Below are 13516 nucleotides of genomic sequence, written 5' to 3'. Positions count from 1 at the left end.
GGGAAGTCCACAGAGGCCAGTCAACTTGGAAATAAATTATAAGCGCCAGAAAAAGTAAATGACGTAAAACTTTGACACCTTCTGGCAAAGATAAAAGTGCAATGTGTGATTTCATGCCAAAGTCCTAGAACCCAAGTGCCCCCAAGTTGCTGTGGCTGGGATAAGGCGTGGAAGCTCTTGAGAGCAGTGGGCATCAGCGAGATGAGAAAGAAAGGCAGGTGGCTTGGGCAAAGGTACTAGTGTAGAAGAGTTCTGTTTAGTGAAGTGTTTGTGGGACGCTGAGTAAAGCAGTTTGTCATGGTCAAAGCAGCAACTGAGAAGGTTAATCAGGAAGAGAGTACATACCTACCCCTGAGGGACAAATATTTTCTGGTCTCCATTAATCCAGGGCTCTGAATGTCCCTTTGAGTCAACCAGGCTCTTTACTATACAGCTGTGTAACTCACTCCTTCAGTGAGCTTCTTCTAGAAGCTTTTACTACTTCCATCCTCCTCACACAAAAATCCTGGGAGATGATACTGCATAATAATTAAGAGCATGAGCTCTGAAGACTGGTGTCTTCAAGTTAATTCCCTGGTCCTTCACTCCACAGCTGGGTGACATTGTGCAAGAACCTAGTCCCTTTATAATTCAGTTTCCCCATCTGTAAATGACCATAATAGTACTGTCTACTTCATTTTGCTGTCCCATGTTGTGTTAGCTTTCTATTATTGCTGGAACAAATTATCACAAACTTAGCTTAAAACAACTCAAATTTATTATGTTATAGTTCTGTAGGCTAGATGTCTAATACGGGTCTCACTGGGCTAAAATCAAGGTGTCAGCACAACTGTGCCCTTTCCAGAGGCTCTAGGGTAGAATTCATTTCCTTACCTATTTCAGCTTCTAGAGGCCTTCCACATTCCTTGGCGCATGGCCCCCTTCCTCAGTCTTTCAAGCCAGCAATATTGCATCTCTCTGACCGACCATTCTTCTGTAGTCACATCTCCCTTTGACTCTGACCTAGACCAGAAAAGATTCTCTGCTTTTAAGGACCCATGGCATTAGGTTTGACGCAACCCCGTAATTCTGGATAATCTTCTATCTCAAGGTCTTAACGTTAATCACATCTGCAATATCCCCTTTGTCATGTGAGGTAATATATTTGCAGATTCCAGGGATTAGGACATGAACATTGTGGGGGAACCATTATTCTGCCTGCCACACTTAGTAAGGGCCCGATAAACATTACTAACATATATAAATGTCCTCCTTCCTATTAATGTGAAATTTCTGCCCTCCTTGGAAACTTCAACTCAGATTTATCTCCTTCATAAAGATTTCCCTAATGAATCACAACATTCTCCACTGACACTAGATTCAGTGTAGCACATATATCCATTCCACCAACAACTGTTTTAAGAGTTTGCACTTGTTTTGATTAGTTCCTTTTTATAATTTGAATTTTGTTTGTTCTGTACAGTTGACCCCCAGGGAACCGAAACACAGCTGACCTCAGTGCACACTGGCTTGGAAGACTAAGGAAGCTCTGCTACATCCAAATATTTATTCTACCAAGAAACCCTATCACAAGCTTGTTTCCACTGTCTTGATGGTACAAGAGAATCCAGATCTTCTCTGGGTAATCTCACTTCCACAAGCTGTGAAAATATACAGAAAAAAAAAAAAGAAATCCCTTCCCAAGTCCACCAGCATTTTCACACCATGTTAAGGTCCTTAAGTTCAGAGATGACTTTTTTTTTTTGCAATTTTTTATAGTTCCTCATAGAGTCCTGCACATGGCTGAGAGAAAGTTGGAAGGTCTTCAAACCAGACAATGCTGAAGTTCTGAAGCCATTGGAAAGAGTTCAGGATGAGTTAGAAAGGAGCATTCCAAACAGGTCTGAGTAGGTAGGAGTTTAATTAATCCATTATTGGTAACAATTAGGAATTAAAACAATATCAAATTGTAAAAAGTTTCTTCAAACTTGCTCTTTATATGTTGACATTAAATATAACATCTTATAATATTGTGTATTCAGTTGCCTTAATAGAAATCTGCAGCACAAACAAAACGTTACCTCAAACTCCCTGATGTTCACTTTTATCAGGAGCTTCAATGCAAGAAATGATATTTATGGACTTTTGTCAGAGGATATAAACTTCATCCATTCCTCTGGTTATTTAAAATTTTATCCTTGGATGGAGCCAAATACCTGTACCTAGACCCTAGTGTTTTGGCCCTTCATACCACTGTTTTTCACTGAGTAGTAAAAAACTGAATTTTTTTCTTAGCAGACTGTGTCCTCAATGGCTGAGGCACCACCACCTGGTGTTAGCACATCTGAAATGCAGGTTCAGTTCTTGAGAGGGGAAAATAAGTCTTTTGAAAACTGAACCTGAAACCAAAGCATAAGATCCGAGAACAAATTTTTCCTGTCCTACAAAGTGAACAGAAAGCCAGTTCTCTCTGCAGGAAATGGCAGGCTATCTTAGCTCAGACGATGAGCAGGACCAGAATTCACTGTTCTGAAGAGTAAAGCAAGGTGAGGAGACATATGGCACAAGCCAGCTTCTTATTTGGCAATGCCCCATACTCGGGGGGCATTCCTTTCTGGAGTATTCATTACCCAGACCTTTCCCCTTCTCTTCTCCAACCCTGGTGCCATCTATCTAAACCCAGCTCCAAATGCCCGTGCCCTGGGAAGCCAGCCCTGCTTACATACTCCTCACTCCTGGCCTGTTTCAACACCTGCCCATAGAGATTACCTCAACGCTAAGTGGCAGTATCTTCCCCTCAAGTCAAGATGGAAGGAAGTCCATATACCACTTCTCCTTCTGAAACAGCTGTTGCTGGTTCCCTCTGTGGCTTCTGACAGTTCCGTTAGTACCTGAAGTTTTGGCTAAGAATTTAAAGCTAAATGTCCTCAATAGCTAACTATGTAAATTTTAATTACGGACGTAGCTATAACAAACACATTTATGTGAAAAAAGGCCTAAAGTGCTACATTTCTAAAAGGCTCCAAAACGAAGAATTTCAGCTATAGGCCGAAATAAAAACCATAATAGCTATTTACTGAGCACTATTTGCTAAGCCCTTTACATTATCTAATTTAATCTTTAATAATTTAATTCATTTTTTTTTTGGTAATTAAATTAATACTAATTTTACTAAAATCTTATTTCACCCTCTAGGGTACTTTTGCTATCTCCAATTTAATTTGAAGAAACTGAGACTTAGAGAGATTAGGTCACTTGTCCAAAGCCACACAGCTAGTGAGTTGGAGAAGATGGAGCTAGTAAGCCGTTCCTGTTTTTCCTGTTAATAAAAAAAATCAGATAAGAAGACTATTCCGATGTTATTTGACCCAAGGAATAAATGACTCAATCTGGTCTGAAGAGGTTGGGGGCAGTAGAGGACACTGGAAGACTACACATGCATGTTGAGTTCTTTTGGGGGCAGTGGATATTGACTTCCAGAGATCCACCCAAAATCTCTCATCAGGACTCCGGGGAGGGAAAAGATATATCAGGAAGACTGACAGAGCAGGAGACTGGCAGAGCAAGAGACGCGCTCTGTGTCTGGCAGGAAACTAACCAGAAAAGTAAGGGTTTAACCTGTAGATAAAATCTTAATCATTAACGACTTATACCTTGAGCCGCTTGTCTACAGACTAATAAACAATCTTGGGAAAGCCCCTCCGTCAGAAGGAGGCTGTAGAATGCAGCTGCCCAGGTCTGGCATTTAAATGTTTGGGTTCAAATTCCAATTCATCTCTTACTAGATGTGGGGCCTCGGTAGAGTGACTTAACTTGTCTAAGCCTCAGTTTCTTCAAGTGTGAATTGGGAGCAATAATAGTCCCTAGCTCACCAAGTGGTGTGGAGATTAAAGGAGATAATATATGTATAATGTTGCATGAGCATTGGAGACGAGGATTATCCAACATTTGTTATTAAATCAGGAAGCCCAGAATTTAGCTTCCTCTTTGGCAAAATAAAAATAAAAACCGGACACAATATTGTTCTTTTTTTCTAACCATTAACAAAATAGCCTAATTCTGTATCACAGTTCTCTGAACCTGAACCTCATTTTTTTTTTCTGAATGCTCGATGGAAGGAAACTGCCTGAAAGTTGTTCCTGTTGTGGCTGGGGAACCAGGGCCCTGTCTTTGGGTTAGACCCTTGGTTCTGGATCCACTTTAGTGAGCCCTCCGGATCTTGCTTTAAGTCAAGGGTCTCTTCATTGTCCTTGGAGGCACACACAGCATGGTGCCAAACAATCAGCGAGTCTGTCTCCATTTCTAGGCGTGGGACAATGTCTGTATGGTTTACTACCAGCCCAGTTACTATTTGTTTAATAAATAATCCACATGCAAATACTTCTCATGTTAAGCTTAATGTTGTAAAAGCATGTTTCATGAGGTAGGGTACAGCTCTACAGAAAGATTCCCTTTCTTACTCCTAGGAACCCTATAGCAGACTTCCGGATCTTTATCCTCTCAAGACTTTGCTAATATCATTCAGATGTTTCTTAAAGAGTTTAAGAGCCTTTGTTATATAATTGCAGAACTTTATCAAAATGTAGAGTACAGGCAGCCTTTATATATTGGCTCTTATCAACTAACCCTTCCCTGTGCCTTTTAGCCACTCTTTGGGGCTGTCTTGTCAGCGGCTTTCCTCCAGCTTCTACCTTGTTGGTGCAGTGACCCCAGGTGGCCATAGTCTGTAAGTGCAAGAGAATGTGAACAAAGCCCAGCCAGGCCTGGGAGGATTCCTGCTGCAAAACTGTGTCCAGGAATCTGTTCCATATCCCACAGGGGAGAACAATAGAAGGAAATCTGAAATTGAAGCCAAATAAAATCAGTTTTTCTGAAATATGGGCCAGTCCTCAAAGAAGTTCAAAAGTAATTAGCCCCAGGTTCTCTTCATTCAACAACTGCTTTTATTGAACGCCTGCTGTGTGCCAGGTTCTGTGCTAAGCTCTCAGAGCTGGCTCATCCATGCGGGGCCTAAGAAGCTGCTCTTGGCTTAATGCTCTGCCATCACCATCTTGTAATTCTTAATAATTTTTTGAACAAGGAGGCCTGCATTTTCATTTTGCATTGGTCCTGTAAATTGTATCACTAGTCCTGCCCTCAGAACGATGTCCTGAAAGCACCATCACATTGCTCATCCCAAAGCTAAACATTTTAAAGTCCACTGAGCAATTAAAGAGCAACAGTATTTTCTCTGAATTCCATTCTCTCCTTCCTCTCCCCATGGCACCCCAGCGCCAGCTTATGACACCATTTTCTCTTCTCTTTCCTCTTTCTTTCCTCCTCATTGTTGGCTTTTCATTCCTCACTCTTTCCCCACTTAGCTTTTCTTTATTGCCTTTCACCCTCTCTCCCTCTCTTCTCACTCGTCCTATTTTTTTTTCTTCTCTCAGCAAAAAAGGATTTAGAAATGTAACTAATGTAATGTAATGAAATGTTAATAAGGATAATAATAGCTGACATTTACTCCCTGGCCCTCCCTTTTGTAAGATAGGGTCCCTGGACCTCCCTATCTTTCACCCTGATTTGTTATCCTTCATAGCACTTATTACCACTTTTTAATTTATTTTTAGCTCTTCACTAAAATGCCAGCTGCCTGTGAGCAGGGAGTTTCCAGGTCTCTTGATCTTGCTGTATCAACAAGACCATTGCCCATCCTCCACCACTGCCTGCCACACTGGAGATGCTCCATAAATATTTACTTAATGAATGAATGAGCATTTGCTATGTATGAGCCACTACATTAAATACACATAATGCCTAATTCATATAAACCTTTCAGTAGTTCTTTCAGTAAGTTGTATAGGGGCAAAATTTGAACACATGTCCTTCTGGCTCCAGAGCCCATTCATTTAACCACTAAATAAATAGAACTGTCTCCCTGCTTGGAATACTTAGTTCCCAACATAAAAAAAAATGTTTTTTTTAACTTCTCTCTAGTGTTCCACTGAAGATCGAGCAGCTAATGGTATTATTTAAGTGTTCAGTGCAAACGTGGCAACTACACAGCCCACTGTCATCAGGGACCCCAGGCTTTCCTGAGGTGCTGCAGACGTGGCAGGCCTCAGTCCTAATTAGGCCCACAGTTATTCCTGGATTCCATTTTATATCCACAGCATGCTGCGCACTACACCACTCCCATTGGAGATTAAATGAGGTCACGATATTACATTAGCATCAAATATAAGAATTAGTAAATAGGATTTTGAAAAGGGATACCTCTCTCCCCTGAATATTAGGCAACCAAAATAAAATTTACATTACTCAATATTTTCCCCCTGCTCAGAATTTCAAGATGTTGTGAGTGCTTGTTTACTTCAACACTCTAAAGTGTATATTATATTATGCTGGAAGATATATCCTGGATGTAAATCAGACATCATAATAAATAGCTAAAATAGTGAACATCTACCATGTGCTAGGCCAGCATTGTGCTAAGCACTTCAAATACATTTGAGGTAGGTTTTATTATAATTCCCATTTTATAGTTTCAGAAAGTATGGCCAAAATCAAATAATAAATGCTAGAGCTTTGATCTTAACATACTTAATGCAGTAAGATTTAATAGAAACCTTACATTTCTGAGCAAGAGCGTCCTAGAATGTCTGCAGCGGAATTTAACTAGTTATATCTCTTAGCATGTCGTTCTAAGATTTTACTGTGTTTACAGTTCAGGTGGTTGTTTTTTGTTGTTGTTGTTTTAATGTTTTCTGTTCTTTCCTAAAAGCACGTTATCTTCATTCTTAAAAACATTAAAGTCAAAGAAATAATAATATCCTGTTTGCTCTTAAACTGTTAAAACTTCATGGTCAGCTTTTGGAAAAGAGCCCGAGAGAGTCTGTGAGTACAAGTGTAAAACAATTATGTTATCATAAAACAATTACAAAAATTTCTTCTGGTACGTCATCACGTACAATTCCCTTTTCCTCCTATTTTTCCCAGCCCTTGGCAGGGCTTTCTTTGGATATGTCCTCTTTTTCTTCCTCCCACTAACACTGCACTGCCCTTCAATCTCTTTATCTCAGTCTCAGCTCTAGCAATAAGACACACTGTAATTTCTGAATTCAAATTGGTTCAGACATGTTATGATTTCAAGACCTGTTCTAAGAGGCTAACAACACACCTGCAGGAACCTAAGAGGCGTAATGAGCCCAGGCTATATCCAGGTCTCAGAGGGTATCCATTGGGGCCCAGGTCTAACGAGCAAGGCCTGGCAGCAGGACGTTCTCGTGTGCGTATGACCAATGTAAGGATGCTGCTCTACTGTGTAATCCTAAGACCATAGCTACCATTGCTATTTTATCAGAACCACTCCCAACATGAGGATTCAGAAAACCACTACCAATGCACTGGGATTGATATACTACTAGTTGAAAGCTATTAACTATCCTTGTTCAAGGAAGTTGGTAATGCTGAATAAGGCTGAATAAGGAACGAGTGTTGTAGTTTCTTTTCTTTTCTTCTCTTTTTTTGGCTGCACCATGGGGCATGTGGGACCATAGTTCCCTGACCAGGGATCAAACCCGTGCCCCCTGCAGTGGAAGCATGGAATCTTCACCACTGGACCGCCAGGGAAGTCCCTGTAGTTTCTTTAAGCATGGCTCCAGACAGCCGGTAAGCCTACCAGGGAGAGGCACGCCCCCTAGAGGCAGCAGCTGGCAAGGAGTCGGGCATATCTAGGCCAACTGGAGGAACTGGAGTAAAAATAAGAAAACCTAGTAAGGATGAGAAAATCTACTGGAAATTTCCATATGGTGGTGACATGATAAAAACAGCGATGCCCAGGGCAAAAGGATTAGGGTAGCAAAACTAATTCCAGACCCCACCTGCTCATGAGTTTTAGCCTACCAAGCATCTGCCAGCCAGGTGATTTTGAACGCCCAAAGCAAAGCCATGCTAGGACAACACAGGCACTAGCGGTAGGCCTTTCTTCACATTTCTCCCTTTTCTTTGAAATTCAGTCACTGTCTGCATGGCTAACATCAAATTCCAATTTGCCACCCTGGAAATTTATTCCCCAATTCAATTGTTAGAGCTGCCTGAGATGTCTTTATTGGGTATTTCATTGGCAACACAAATAAACCATGGAAAAACCATAATGTCTCAACTCTCCCCTAAAACTATCTCTCCTTTAAAATTAATACTTTGGGCAGTGGTCCCATTTCACACATAGATGACAACAAACACAGGACCTCAGAATCATCTGATTCTTGTCCACTTTTCCAGCAAAACAGAAAGAAGACCAAAGGAGTTGACTCAAGGGGCCCACTGGGAGAGTCAGGCAGGAGACAGGATGGGAGCAGCCTTGTATGAAGTCAGGAGGTAGGCGGAAGGCAGCCCGGGCAGGTGAATGAGACTATGGCCATCGACAACATGAGTCCCGGTCCCAGCAACCTCCTCATGACTCCTAGGTGGAGGAGACCCATTCTCTCAGATGATGGTGGGGCTAAGTGTGCCAGGAAGCCTTGCACACCCTGTTAAAGAAGGGCCGTTGAGCCATCCTTAAAGGACACTAGCAGAAATCATCTCTGGGTTTTGAGTTCCTGAGCTCTCTGAGCTCACCTTGCTAGAGAAACAAACCCCACCTGACCCTGATCTGAACACTGACCTTGAGCAGGGCACCTCAAAAACAAGGTGGGCGGGGAGAGGAAGCTAACAGTTTAGGATTTTACAACAGAAAACGTCTGTAGGAGTAATGCCTTTCTTCTGTGACAGGGAAGGACAACTAGGAGAATTCTTGGATATTTTCTCTACCTCAATTCCCAGGTGCAGGGCTTTCCCTGAGAATGTTTCTCCGCTGTATTCCCAGCCCCATCCTCTCAATGTCCTGACCCTCCCCTCACTGTCCATTCCAGCCCTTGGGCCAATCTCCCTCCAGCCAAACTTCTTTTCCACCCTCTCTGCCTTTAGAACTTGTAACTATTCAAATACTTTAGCCTTCTCTTCTTCCCTGAAATGATGACTTTCTCTCTGGACTACCTTCTTTCTTTTGCCTCGCAAGGTCACCATTAGTTCAGAAGCTCATACAAGTCAGTTCAACGAATACTTATCTAGCTACTGTGTGCCAGGCATGGTAGAAGCTTCTGCAGAGGACGCTAAGATATAAGTAAGACACAGGTTGTGCCCTCAGGAGTCTTTAGCCTGAGAATGGTTATAGTATAAAATATACACACACACACACACACACACACATCCAAGTGAGTCGGAATAAATGCCCTGGATTCTTTGGGGCTTCAAAGGACGAAACGCTCACCTGTGGTTGATGGATCAGAACATTTGAGCTGTGCCTTGCAAGATGGGCTGGATTTGGGCAGGCAGAAATAAGAGTGAAGGATAATAAAGGAAAGGAACCATGAGCACGAGAAGGAAGAAAATCTCAGGGCATATTATCAAATAGTAAACACTCCAGTCTGGCCAAAATGGAAGTCCTGTCTTTATTTTCCAACCCTCATATTTGGCCACTCGAGCTGATTAGGTTCCATAAGAGCAGTGAACCAGAATAGGTTACATTGGAATATCAATGACATGCACAGGGATGTGTAGAAAGGCGTCGAATGCTAGACTAAGAGGTCTTCATCTAATCAATGATTACAGCAACAGTTTAGGAAAACTAATTTTGGTGAATATTGTCCCAATTAAAGGCTTGTTAGGAGCTCTGTGTCTATCTTCCAAAATAACATCGAGGTGTTTTAACAGTAGCCTCTGGAAAAGACTGCTCTTACTCCTCATTCAATAACCTAAATACAGGGCTTCCCTGGGGGCACAGTGGTTGAGAGTCCGCCTGCCGATGCAGGGGACACGGGTTCGTGCCCCAGTCCGGGAGGATCCCACATGCCGCGGAGCAGCTAGGCCCGTGAGCCACGGCCGCTGAGCCTGCACGTCCGGAGCCTGTGCTCCGCAACAGGAGAGGCCACAATAGTGAGAGGCCCGTGTACCGCAAAAATAAAAATAACCTAAATACAAAGCTAACGGTGGTTATTCCAGGTCCACTGGTGGTGATGACAGGCAGCACCTAGAGAAAATATTTGTGCTGTGTCTACTCTCGTGATGCTGGGAGAGTGCTGTGACTGTCAGATCTAAACCAATTCTTTTCTTTAGGAAGACTGGGGATATTTGCCCTCAGAACGGAGAGTAGGACAAGAACCAAAGCAGGAAGTCAGGTCCGGTACCAGAGCAAGACTAGCTGATAGTTCCAAGGATGGATGAAACCTGTAGATGTTGGCCAGGGTTGTGAGACCAGGAGAGAAGTAGAGGGGGCCAGGGGTGAAGACCAAGGGCTCTAAAGCAGCAGTAGCAGCAGAGGCCACAGTATTTAACACACATCCAGGCTCCCTTTATCCCCCTCTCATGTTTCCCTTTAGACTTCTGACCTAGCCACCAGGGAGATGCACAAGTTTGAGAAGGTGCTAGTACGGTATAAAGTATGTTCCATTTGGAAAAAATTACCAAGTTTCCTATCAGTGAAAAGCTCTAGTTTCTTCTACCTATTGAATAGGGTAAAAGTCACCTGCCCTCCTTCAAGGATGTTCTTGATGCTCAGATAAAATGAAGGTGTGAGGAACAGTTATAATGGAGCTGTAATTATTTTTCAACTGCACCTACATATTGACAGCCCAAGAATCAACCAATAAATATCAGTATCTTCCCATACCCCCAACACTACCCGGGCCGTTTGAAAAGATTCAGAATTTATTTAATGCAAAATCAAATTTAAACATCTGGGAGAAATTTATTCAGATTTAAACTGTAGGATTTCAAAGCATTTTGTCCTGGATCTTTCTGAGACTGAAAAGACGAGCAAAAAAAAAAAAAAATCCTTTCACTGAATCTACAAATATTAGTCAACAAATATTTATTGTCTATCACTGTCACATTCAGTGATTGCCATCCTGTTCCCACACTGATAAGTGTCAGGTACAGGCAGACAGTCAAAAAGACTTAAAATTTTAAAACTGCCTGTTTAACACAGAGATACATGGTCTTTCATTTTAATCCTGTCCTTGAAATATGCAAATTAATCCCCATCTTAGCAAAGAAGCTATTTTTAAATCTTATATAGAAATAAAAAATACATATCCGAAAGGTCACTATATACCCAAGGGCAGCAACAATACAAGTAAGCATTCTACGTTTTTTTCCTACAACTCACATCCACTCACATATAAATGAGTCTCAATCTATTTGGAGTTGGCATGAGGTCCTTTTTGATCACTTGAAAGTCAGTTCTATTTTTTAACCTTGTGGTGATGAATCATGAAACAAATACAATGCAAAAAAATGTGGATTATTTATTTACTGTCATTCCTCTAAGGATAAAATTTTGAGATTAGGTATGTACAGAGTTGTAACCATTTTTCAAAATTTATTTTTTATTCTGTTTTAGAGAAAAGGATAAAAAGAAGTGAATAAGACTACCTTATGACCACTAAAGAAGAAACAACAAAATATAAAGGAGCCCTACCTTAAAGTAGCTTCAATGGGCAGCTCAAAAGATTGAATCTCAGCCAGGACATTCTCATAGGTTTGATCTGGGTCTTCCACCAACATTGCTCCTGATTTTCCAGCCGCAGGCATCAGATTTTAAGTGCCAAACAGTTGTAATTTATAAGAGAAATGCAGTTTTCCTTATAATTATGACAAGGATTCTGTGTTCACCCAGAGTAGCAGCAAAAACTGAGCTCACTGTCTGACTTCATGCTATCAAAATCCTTGCTTCCAAGAATGTTGCACAGCTGTTGCTGTCCTGTCTCTACTTATAACATTTTATTTATTATTAACCTTGACACAGTTCAGAAAGTTCCTGCCTGATGCCTGCTGTATTTATTTACTTGTTTCTCAAAGACAGTAAGCTGCAAACTTTGGTAGGAATTAGAAGAATTATACTATAAAAAGTTATTAAGTACAATCGACTTGTTAGGGCACATATTATAATGTTATTTATGCTAATTACACCATTGAAGCTATGCTCCTAGTTATTCCTGCAACTATACCCTTGCCCACAGCCCTAAAATATATAACAATCAGAGAAAAACATAACAATCCTATAGGATATAATTTTGAGGTCACTGGGCGAGCACCTTGGTTCCCCATCTGTTTCACTTCTCCACACTACTCACTGCTGTCTGAAGTTCCACCATTATAGAGCCATTCCTTTTTTTGTCTCCTGTTCAAATACAAATGCTCCTGGAAGTAAATTTCAATCCTTATCAGTCATTTATGCCTTACTGTGAGTGAGTTTGCTAGACCCTTTCTGCAGGATAGATTTTGATGGGGAGGGCGAAAGCATGAAGGTGCCAGGACGTTAAGGGGCCTGGTTGCCACTGAGAGGAAGAAAGTGTGCAAGAACTAGAGGCCTAAAATATCAAGGAAAAAGGTGGCCGACAGCCAGCCCCAAGCAGGCCTAAAAAATTAAATGGGTACATATTTCCCATTACCATTTGTACTAGATCTTCCTCAATTCTGAGTTTAACCTCATGCTTTCTTGCCCAGTACAAGAAAGTGGTTATTTAAGGGATAAGTAGGGACTTCCCTGGTGATCTAGTGGTTAGGACTCCATGCTTCCACTGCAGGGGGCATGGGATCCATCCCTGGTCGGGGAACTAAGATCCCGCATCTCACATGCCTCGCAGCCAAAGAAAATAAAAAATAAAGGGATGAGTAGTGACATTCTTCCATATGAATCTACTTTTTTAAAGTTTTTATCAGATTTGTTAATAATGCTCCAAAAAGAAGTTGAAGTTCTTTCTCCTCAAAATGTACTATTCATGTAACCACAAGGCATATGTCATAAATTGCATCCACTTTTCACTTTTCCCTGCATCCATACCCTTGCCAGCACCTCACCGATTGTCCCTCCATGCCCCAGGACTTTGGGCTTAGCCCATGAGTTCTGCTGGCCAATGATATATGAGCTGAAGTGACAGTATGTGAGCTCCAAGCCTGGGCTTTGTAAGGCCTCACATACTTCTCTTTGCCCTCCTGCACCTCTGCCATCACCTGAGAAAAACATGCCCTGGCTAGCTTGCTGGTCCAAGGAGGATGAGAGATGTATGAAGCAGAGTCATCCCGACTGATCCACAAAACTGCAGGGAGAAGCTTATTTTCCCAACCAGCTGCAGCATTCTGATGCAGAGCTGCTCACCCTAGCCCCAGCCAGATCAGCCATGCCCCAAGTACCCACAGACACAGGAGCAATAATGAATGATGGTGCTTCGCAGCCACTGAGTAATGGATTATACGCAGCAATAGCAAACCAATGCAGCATTCTTCACATCAATTCCACCAATAGGCTCAACTCTTAGCCCTAGTTTTCCTCCATGGCAGAATGGAAGAAATGCATTAGGAATATGTCTAAAACCATTTCCCCTTCTCCAAGACCTGACACAAAACAGTAATTTTCTATCTTGTATTAAAGTCATTTATGTGCAGGGTTTTAAATTTATACCAAATTATCAGATTATTTAAGAGCAGAATGTCTATTTGATTTGTATTTGTATTCCCT

This window comes from Phocoena sinus, chromosome 16, assembly GCF_008692025.1.
Source record: "Phocoena sinus isolate mPhoSin1 chromosome 16, mPhoSin1.pri, whole genome shotgun sequence".
NCBI classification, from domain to species: Eukaryota; Metazoa; Chordata; class Mammalia; order Artiodactyla; family Phocoenidae; genus Phocoena; species Phocoena sinus.
This window is presented reverse-complemented; position numbering follows the sequence as displayed.